Source organism: Hippopotamus amphibius, chromosome 4 (assembly GCF_030028045.1).
Source record: "Hippopotamus amphibius kiboko isolate mHipAmp2 chromosome 4, mHipAmp2.hap2, whole genome shotgun sequence".
NCBI lineage: Eukaryota > Metazoa > Chordata > Mammalia > Artiodactyla > Hippopotamidae > Hippopotamus > Hippopotamus amphibius.
Window position 1 is genome coordinate 93,368,031 of NC_080189.1, and position 9,534 is coordinate 93,377,564.

General features: G+C 39.0%; 1 pseudogene; it reads right to left on the bottom strand.

Annotated features, from left to right (window-relative positions):
- Nucleotides 1-8,214: 8,214 nt before the first annotated feature.
- LOC130852385 (ribulose-phosphate 3-epimerase-like) lies at nucleotides 8,215-8,902 on the bottom strand (annotated as a pseudogene).
- Nucleotides 8,903-9,534: the final 632 nt, after the last annotated feature.

The following is a 9,534-nucleotide window of genomic DNA, read 5'->3' on the forward strand; positions in this document are numbered from 1 at the left end:
TTGCTACTCCAGCTTTCTTTTGATTTCCATTTGCATGGAATATCTTTTTCCATCCCCTCACTTTCCATCTGTATGTGTCCCTAGGTCTGAAGTGGGTCTCTTGGAGGCAGCATATATATGGGTCTTGTTTTTGTATCCATTCAGCCAGTCTGTGTCTTCTGGTTGCTGCATTTAGTCCATTTACATTTAAGGTAATTACTGATATGTTTGTTCCTATTACCATTTTCTTAATTGTTTTGCTTTTGTTTCTGTAGGTCCTTTTCTTCTGTTTCCCACTTAGATAAGTTCCTTTAGCATTTGTTGTAAGGCTGGTTTGATGGTGCTGAATTCTCTTAGCCATTGCTTGTCTGTAAAGGTTTTCATTTCTCCATCAAATCTGAATGAGATCCTTGCTGGGTAGAGTATTCTTGGTTGTAGGTTCTTCCCTGTCATCACTTGAAATATTTCGTGCCACTCCCATCTTTCTTGCAGAGTTTCTGCTGAGAAATCAGCTGTTAACCTGATGGGAGTTCCCTTGTATGTTATTTGTCATTTTTCCCTTGTTGCTTTTAATAACTTTTCTCTGTCTATAATTTTTGTCAATTTGATCCTTCTGCCTCAGTTAATCTGCTGTTGGTTCCTTCTAGTGTATTTTTCATTTCAGTTATTGTGTTGCATATCTCTTTTTGTTTGTTCTTTAATTCTTCTAGGTCTTTGGTAAACTTTTCTTGCAACTTTTCGATGTTTGCATCCAGTCTTTTTTCAAAGTCCTGGATCATCTTCACCATCATTATTCTGAATTCTTTTTCCAGAAGAGTGCTTATCTCCTCTTCATTTAGTTGTTTTTCTGGTGTTTTATGTTGTCCCTTCATCTGGTACAAAGTCTTTTGTCTTTTCATTTTCTGTGTCTTTCTGTGGCTGTGATTTTCAGTTCCACAAGATGAAATAGTGCTGCTACTGCTTGATTCTGCTGTCTGCCCTCTTGTGGAGGAGGCTGTCTAGGAGGCTAGTGGGTCCTTCCTGATGGGAGGGACTGATGGTGGGTTGGGCTGGGTGGGTGGAACTCAGTAAAACTGTAATCTGATTTGGTGGGTGGAGCTCAGTGACACTTTAATCTACTTGTCTGCCAAAGGGTGGGGCTGTGTTCCCACCCTGGTGGTCCTTTGGCCTGAGGTGACCCTGCACTGGAGGTTACAGGCTATTTGGTGGAGCTGATGGTGGACTCTGGAAGGGCTCATGCCCATGAGCACTTCCCAAAACCCCTGCTGCCAGTGCCCCTGTCTCCTCGGTGCACCACAGCTGCCCCCCACCTCTGCAGGCAACCCTCCAACACCAGCAGGTAGGTCTGGTTCAGTCTCCTATGGGGTCACCGCTCCTTCCCCCTGGGTCCTGGTGAGCACACTTTTTTGTGTGCCCTCCAAGAGTGTAGTCTCCATTTTCCGCAGTCCTGTGGAGGTCCTGTAATCAAATCCCACTGGCTTTCAAAGCCTGATTCTCTGGGGATTCCTCCTCCCGTTGCTGGACCCCCAGGTTAGGAAGCCTGATGTGGGGCTCAGAACCCTCAGGAGTTCTGCAGTATAACTCTTCTCCAGCTTCTGAGTCACCCACCCAGCATTTATGGGATTTGATTGTAATGTGATTGTGCCCCTCCTACTGTCTCATTGCAGCTTCTCCTTTGTCTCTGGATGTGGGGTGGATTTTTTGGTGAGTTCCAGTGTCTTTCTGTCGATGGTTGTTCAGCAGTTAGTTGTAATTTTGGTGCTCTTGCAAGAGGGAGTGAGCGCACATCCTCCTACTCTGCCATCTTGATTCCTTCCCTCTAGTATAGTCTTAACAACAAACACCAAAAATATATAGAGGGTGAATAATGTGCAAATAAACCTTTGAAAACTGACTTTTTTCTTTTATTTTAAAAAGTAATATAGGGAATTCACTGGCAGTCCAGTGGTTAAGTTTCGGTGCTATCACTGCGAGGCCTGGATTCCATCCCTGGTCAAGGAACTAAGATCTTTCCTCTTTAAACTAATGGCTGTTCAAGTATGTGTTGTTAAGTTTCCTTGTGTCTATAAATTTTCCTGTTTTAATGCTGCTAGTGATTTTTGGTTTTATTCTATTTTGGTTGAAGAAGATACTTAAAATTATTTTGATATTCTTAAATTTCTTAAGACTTATATTGTGGGAAGACATTCTGGAACCTTTTTGAAACATTGAAAATGTTGAAGTATGTGGGCCGAACAATGGGATTCAGAATGTCCTGTTTGAGCAGTGGAGGAGCTGAGGGTGCGAGGCGTGGAGACTAATATCACCCTGTTTGGTCCTGAGGGATGGCTGGTTAGCCAAAGACGGGTAAGATTCCTCAGAGGAGGAACAACCTAAGACAGGCACAGCCGCAGAGGGGCCAACAGGGGTGGTGCATGGAGCCTTCCTTATATCACCGTGTTTGGCCCTGGAGGATGACTGGTTAGCCAGAGACGGGTAAGATTCCTCAAGGGAGGAACAACCTAAGACAGGCACAGTCGCAGAGGGGCCAGCACGGGTGGGGCACAGACCCTTAATCCTTTTGAGAGAGGTCTCCTGCCCCCAGGGCTGCTTTGCTCTCCACGCCCAGCTCAAATCAGGACCCAGGAGGCAAACAAAGATCATTGCCCCCAGTCATGTGAGGCCTTTGATTGTTTATGGGATTAACCTGGGAGTGTTAGACCCTTAGGCTATGCCGAGAACTCAATAAAAGCAACGTGGGATCAATCAGCGAGGCTCTTGATCCTAGAGGTCTTGAGTCCCCCGGTCCCATCTTTCTCTTCAGTCTGTGTCTGTGTCTTCTTCAAGCTTGCGGCACCCGTCACTCACCTCGAGTCGCCAAGTTGATCCCGGCATTATATTGAGGAACTTCCCTGGTGGTGCAGTGGTTAAGAATCCACCTACCAATGCAGGGGACACAGGTTCAATCCTTGGTCTAGGAAGATCTCATATGCCATGGAGCAACTAAGCCCATGAGCCACAAATACTGAGCCCACATGCCACAACTACTGAAGCCTGCATGCCTAGAGCCCATGCACCACAACAAAATTAGCCCCCACTCCCCGCAACTAGAGAAAACCAGTGCACAGCAACAAAGACCAAATACAGCATAAATAAATAAATAAATAAATAAATAAATAAATAAATAAGATGTTAAAAAAAAAAAAAGATTGTAACCTAACTAGTGATCTCTCTTGGTGAATATTCATTGTGTGTCTGAGGAAATTGTGAACACTTTCTTATTGGGTGGAAAATGCTATCAGACCAGTTACATCAGTTAGATTTTTTTTTGTCTATAGTGTTGTTCAAGTCAGTCATTTTATAACTGATCTTTTTGTCAGGATGTTCTATCCATTATTGTTAGTAGGATATTGAAGTCCCCTACTATTGTATTGCTGTCAATTTTTGCCTTCGGATCTGTCAATATTTGCTGTGTATATATAAGTGCTCTGATGTTGATTGCATTTACATTTATAATTGTTATATCTTCTTCCTGTTGAATTGACCCTATAATTAACATTATATAATGACCTTCTTTGGATCTAGAGACAGTTTTAAAGTCTACTTTGTCTAAGTATAGCCACTCTGCTTTTTAGGGGTTACCATTTGCATGAAATATATTTTTCCATCTCTTTACCTTCAGCCTGTGTGTGTGTTTTTAATTTTAAAGTGAGTCTCTTGTAGACAGCATATCACTGGATCTTGTGTTTTTTTAATCCATTGAGCCACTGTGTGTTGACTTATTGGTGAGTTTAATCCATTTACATTTAAAGTAACTGTTGATAAATGAGGAGTTAGTATTACCATTTTGTTCATTGTTTCCTGTTTGTCTTGGAGTTGTTTGGCCACCCATTGTCTGTTGCTCCCTTCCCTTGTTGTTTGATCATCTTTTGGTAGTAATTTGCTTTGTTCTTTCTCTTATTTTTTGTGTATTTTATATGTTTTCTCTTTGTGGTTAGCTTGAGGCCTAAAGAAACTATCTTGTAGTTATAACTTATTTTAAGTTCATAACTACTTAACTTCAGTCACATTCACTTTCACTCAACCCCATTTACACTTCACGTTCTTGTAGTCAGTTTGCTTCTTTTCATGTTGTATGCCCATTAACAAATTTTTACTTATTAATTTTTATATTAGGGCTATATTAGTATTAAAATACTTTACAGTATTATGTTCACTTATATATGTCTATACATGTACCTTTACTTATGAAATCTATGCCCTCATATGTTTTCACATTATTGTTTAATACTTTTTCATCGCAATTTGAAGCATTTCATCCCTGAAGCATTTCTTTCAATGCAGGTCTAGTAGTGATGAGTTTCCTCAGCTTTTGTTTTTCTGGGAAAGACTTATCTTTCCTTCATTTTTAGAGGATCATTTTGCTATGTATTGTGTTCTTGGCTGGCAGGTTTTTTTTTTCCTTTTAGTGCTTCAAATATAAATCCCACCCTTTTCTGCCTTGCAAGGTTTCTACTGAGAAATTTCCATACAGTCTTATGTAGTTCCCTTATATATGACGAGTTGTTTTTCTCTTGATATTTTAAAAATTCTCTTTCTGTCTTGACTTTGACAATTTGATTATAATGTGTCTTGGTCTAGACTTATTTGTGTTGTTCTTATTTGAGAACCTTTAAGCTTCATGAATCTGAATGTCCATTTCCCTTCTAAGACAGGTAATTTTTCAGGCAATATTTATTTAAATTAGCTTTCTGCCCCTTTCTCTCTCTTTATTCTCCTTCTGGGACTCCTATAATGTACATAACAATTCACTTGTTGGTATTCTAGAAATTCAGTAGATTTCTTCAGTCTCTTTCATTTCTTTTTTCTTTTTTATTCTCTGACTGAATAATTTCAAGTGACCTGTCTTCCAGTTTATAGATTCTTTCTCCTGCTTAAGCAAACTTTGAAGCTCTTAAAAATGCTTTTAAGGCTGTTAAATCTGCTGTTGAAACTGTCCATTGCATTTTCCATGTCATTCATTGTATTCTTCAGCTCCAAAATTTATGTTCGGTTCTTTTTTATGATTTCTATCTCTTTGTTGAACTTCTCATTTTTTTCGTGTGTCATTTTCCTGATTTCATCTAGTTGTCTGTGTTCTCTTATAGCTTCCTGAGTTTCCCTAAAACAATTATTTTAAATTTTTTCTCAGACAATTTGTATATCTCCATGTATTTGGGACCAATTTCTGGAAAAGTATTGTGTTCCTTTGGTGATGTTATGTTTCCTTGATTTTGTGTTTTTGTTTTTATTGTTTTTTGTTTGTTTGTTTCATTTTGTTTTGTTTAATAACCTTGCATTGAAGTTTGTTCATTTGAGGGATTTTATGGACTGGCTTCAGTGAGGAAAGACCTTCACCTATTAGTGGATATGATGGTTCCAGATAGGTGAGGTGCAGCAGCTCTTACTCTAAGGAGTATGTGGGAGTTCTGGGTTCAGGGATGGCACAGCAGTGTAGTCTCCATGGAGCTCCATCAGCTGAGGTCACCCTTGGTGAAGACTGTAGGGGTCCTTGAAGTCCACGTGTGTCCCTGGTGGTCACAAGGGTTGTTGGCATCCTTGGTAGCAAAGTCTCCTGGAGTATTCCTATTATTCCCATTTAGGGGAATCATGGCTGAGGTGGTCCATCTTGGCATTGGATCTGGTGCATAGCCAGCAATATGGCAGCAGCAGTGCTGAGATCTGGGGACTGTAGTTATTTATGGCAGCAGTAGTAAGTGTGTAATGGCTGTGGAGGTGTACTGATTAGCCACAGAGCCAAGTCCAGGGCTCAGGAGCTTGCAGAACAACTATGGCACTTGGCCCATAGTGCAGGCTCACTGCCAGCGTGGCCCCAGTGTATGAGGTATAGGTATGCCCTGAGGAGTTACAAGTCATGGTCCAAGGCATGTTTGTGATTGGAGGTGGGGAATGTTGACTCTATTGTTGGGGAGGGGGTGTAGGATGCAGCCATGAAATTGGCCCCAGAGAGGACAAGAAATAGTGGTGGCTGTAGCCACAGGATATGGGATAGGTGTAGCAGTATGGAGTCCAGGCAGCTCCATCACTGGGTTCAGCATTAGTGAAGGCTGAAGTGATCCATGGTGGTGTTAAGGGTTGCTGGGATCCTCCTGCTCTCCTTTTTTCTTCTGGGCAGTAACACCAAGAGGATTCCTCTTGGCACCTAGCTGTGCCAGACTGGAAAATGGAGTGATGCAAAGCAAAATACTTCCTATGCTTTTCTGTGTAGGCATCCTCAGTGTCTGTGCTCCCAGTGTTTTGCACCTCCTTTACTGTACTTCAGAGCTTTCCCAAAGTCATTTTCATTGCTGTGTAGATGTTATTTATTATGTTTGTTTTTTTTGAGGGGAAGCACTGGGATCTCATAGTCTGCCATCTTGCTTACTTTACCTATTAGCCTTTCCTTGTTAATAATCTGTACTTTCCCTCTCTGACACTGAGAAACCTGGCTCTCACAATCCACCATTCATTATATTTATTTATAAGTTCCTTTTTATCTTTAGCCCAACAGTTCCAGTCAAACATCATTTTCCAAAGTTAATTAAGGCAGTTGCTCCTTCACATCCCATTCAGTGTGGTTATATCATATATTGGTAATAGAGTTACCTTCATTTGTCACTGTCAACATTCCATTGTGGCATCCCCAGCATCCTGGATGATGGTCCTTTTTTTTTTCTTTTACTAATATTATAGTTATATATCCATTGTTCCCTTGTGTGTCCTCTCTGTAGTTAACCTCCCACCCCACTTGAAAAACAACTAGCAACTACTGATCTGTTTTCCATCTTGATTGTATTGCTTTTTCCAGAAGGTCATATAAATGGAGTCATTTAATAGGTAGCTTTTTCTGTCTGGCTTTTTCCACTTAGCAAAATGCATTTAAGATTTATTCATGTAGCATAAAACTATAGCTCATTTCTTTTTATTTCTGAATAGTATTACATTATTTATTTCTCCATTCCCCTGTTGGGGAACAACTTGGTTGCTTCTAGTTTTAGCTATTATGGGAAAAAAAAGAACTGATATAAAAGCCTTTTCTGTGTGAACATAAGTTTTCAGATAACCTGGGTGAATATCTAGGAGTGTACTTTCTGGATCATATGGTAAATCTATATTTAACTTTATAAAAAACTGCCAAACTGTCTTCCAAAGTGCCTGAACCATTTTGAACTCTCTAAACAATAAATGTTCCACATTCTTGCCCACATTTGCTACTGTCATTTGGGGGATTTTAGTTACTTAATAGTGTGTAGTGACAGCTCATTGTTTTAATTTACGTGTCTCTAATTACAAAGGATATTGACCATCATTTGATGTATTTATTTTTTTATCTGTTTATCTTTGACGAAGTTCTGTTCAGATCTTTTATCCATGTTTTATTGGGTTGTTTGTTTTCATACAATTGAATTTTGAGAGTTTTTAATATGTTCTCCTTGAAGTCATTTATCAGAGAGATGATTTTCAAATACTTTCGCATAGTCTGTGGTTTGTCTTTTCTTTCTCTTAACAGTGTTCTTTGCAGAGAAATTTAAAACATTTTGATAATGTCCAATTTATTGATATTTTCTTTCATGAGTTTTGCTGTTGGTGCCATCTCTAAAAAATCAGTGATGCATTTTATAGTTTAATGTCTTAATTTTGGTCCATGATCCAATTTTTGTATGTTATTTATGTGCTGGGAGTTACTGTATTACTTTTCCATTTTTTATTTTCACATATCAGTGGCCAGTTTTTTTCAACTTCATTTGTTGAAGAGGCTGTCCTTTATTAAGTTACCATTGAGCCTTTGTCAAAAACTGTTGATTATACTTGTGTGGATCTATTCCTTTTTATTTGATTTCCTCATCTATGTGTCTGTCCTTTCTCCAAAACTGCACTACACTGTCTTTTGTTTTTTTTTTTCATAGCAGCCAATATGCTTTCCTTAGGCATTAAGACACATTTCTGTTCATAACCAGAGATATTTTTACTCTTTATAAATATTGTCTCCCAGTAAAAATGGTATTTTACCACACTAATCTTTAAATTCCATCACTAAAAAATGTAGTTACACATGCCAATTTCTAACTTCTTCACAATGGATTTTAGTCACTGGAATAAATGATTGCTCAGAAAAGCAGCATTGCCTCAATTGTGGTATGATTTGGTAGTCAATATTCTTGTTTTCCAGTAAAAAGGAGATCTCATAAACAGGAACACTGGACTCCTGTGGTTTCATCAATCAAGAGAACATTTCTGTGCAGCTTCTGGACAAACATTTCTTAATAGATTGATCACAGACCTGGAGTGTTCACTCCTCAAAATGGCACTGCCAAAAACAGTAATGTTGGCTCCTGCCTCTGTGCATTTATGGATGATGTCAGGACATAATCCACCATCAACCTCTACGTCCAAAGGCAAGAACTGGGTCCTCAACCACTGAAATTTTGGCATCATATCTTCCATGAATTTCTGCCCTCCAAACCCAGGTTCCACCGTCATAACCAAGGCCATATCTATCTGATTAGCCCATGGTGCCAAATATTCAACTGTAATTCCTGGTTTGATATCAAAGCCAACCTTCATTCCATTCTCCTGAATATCTTTGATTAAAGCCCCTGGGTTCTCAGTAGCCTCAAGATGAAAAGTAGATTGACTGACTCCTGCTACAGCCATTGGCTTTATCCACTTTTCTGGCCTAGACACCATCATGTGCCTATCAAAGAAAGGATCCTGGCCTAGATGCTTTTGGAGGCTTTCTACCATACACAGGGTGACAAAAGGTAATGTTGGGAACAAAATGCCTGTCCATTACATCCAGGTGCAGATAATTGGCCCCAGAGTCCAGCATATGGAGGCACTTGGCATGTAAACTGGCCAGGTCACTGTCAAGGATGGACAGGACAGTCTTGCAGCCAGACGCCATGGTGCTCGTTCTGTAGAGGTACACTGTCTTAATTACTGAAATGTTATAGTAAATCTTGAAATTGGAAAATGTGAGTTCTCCAACTTTGTTCTTCCTTTACAGATTGTTTTGCTAATCTATTTCCTTTGATTTTCATATAAATTTTAGAATCAGCTATTCATTATCTAATAAATTCTTATGTATTTTTGATAGAGATTGTATCAAATCTATTGATCCAATTGAAAAGAGTTAACATTTTAACAATATTGAGGTTTCCAATCCATGGACATGACATCTCTCTCAACTTATTTAGATTTCTTTGATTGGTGATTAATAGTTTTCCACATACATGTCCTGAATGAATTTGTTAGATTTATACCTACATACTTCATTTTCAGGCTGTCATTTTACATGGTATTTTTTTTTTACCTTCAATTCCAATTATTAATTCCCAGTATATCAGAATACAATTGATTTTTGTAAATTGACCTTGTATCTGCAAACTTGCTTGAGCTCATTTATTATTTCTAGAAGAAAATTGTTTAGATTCATTGGGATTTGCTCCATAGGAAATCATGTCATCTGAATAATAAAGACAGTTTTATTTCTTTCTTTCCAATTTGGATGCTTTTATTTATTTTTCTTGCTGTATT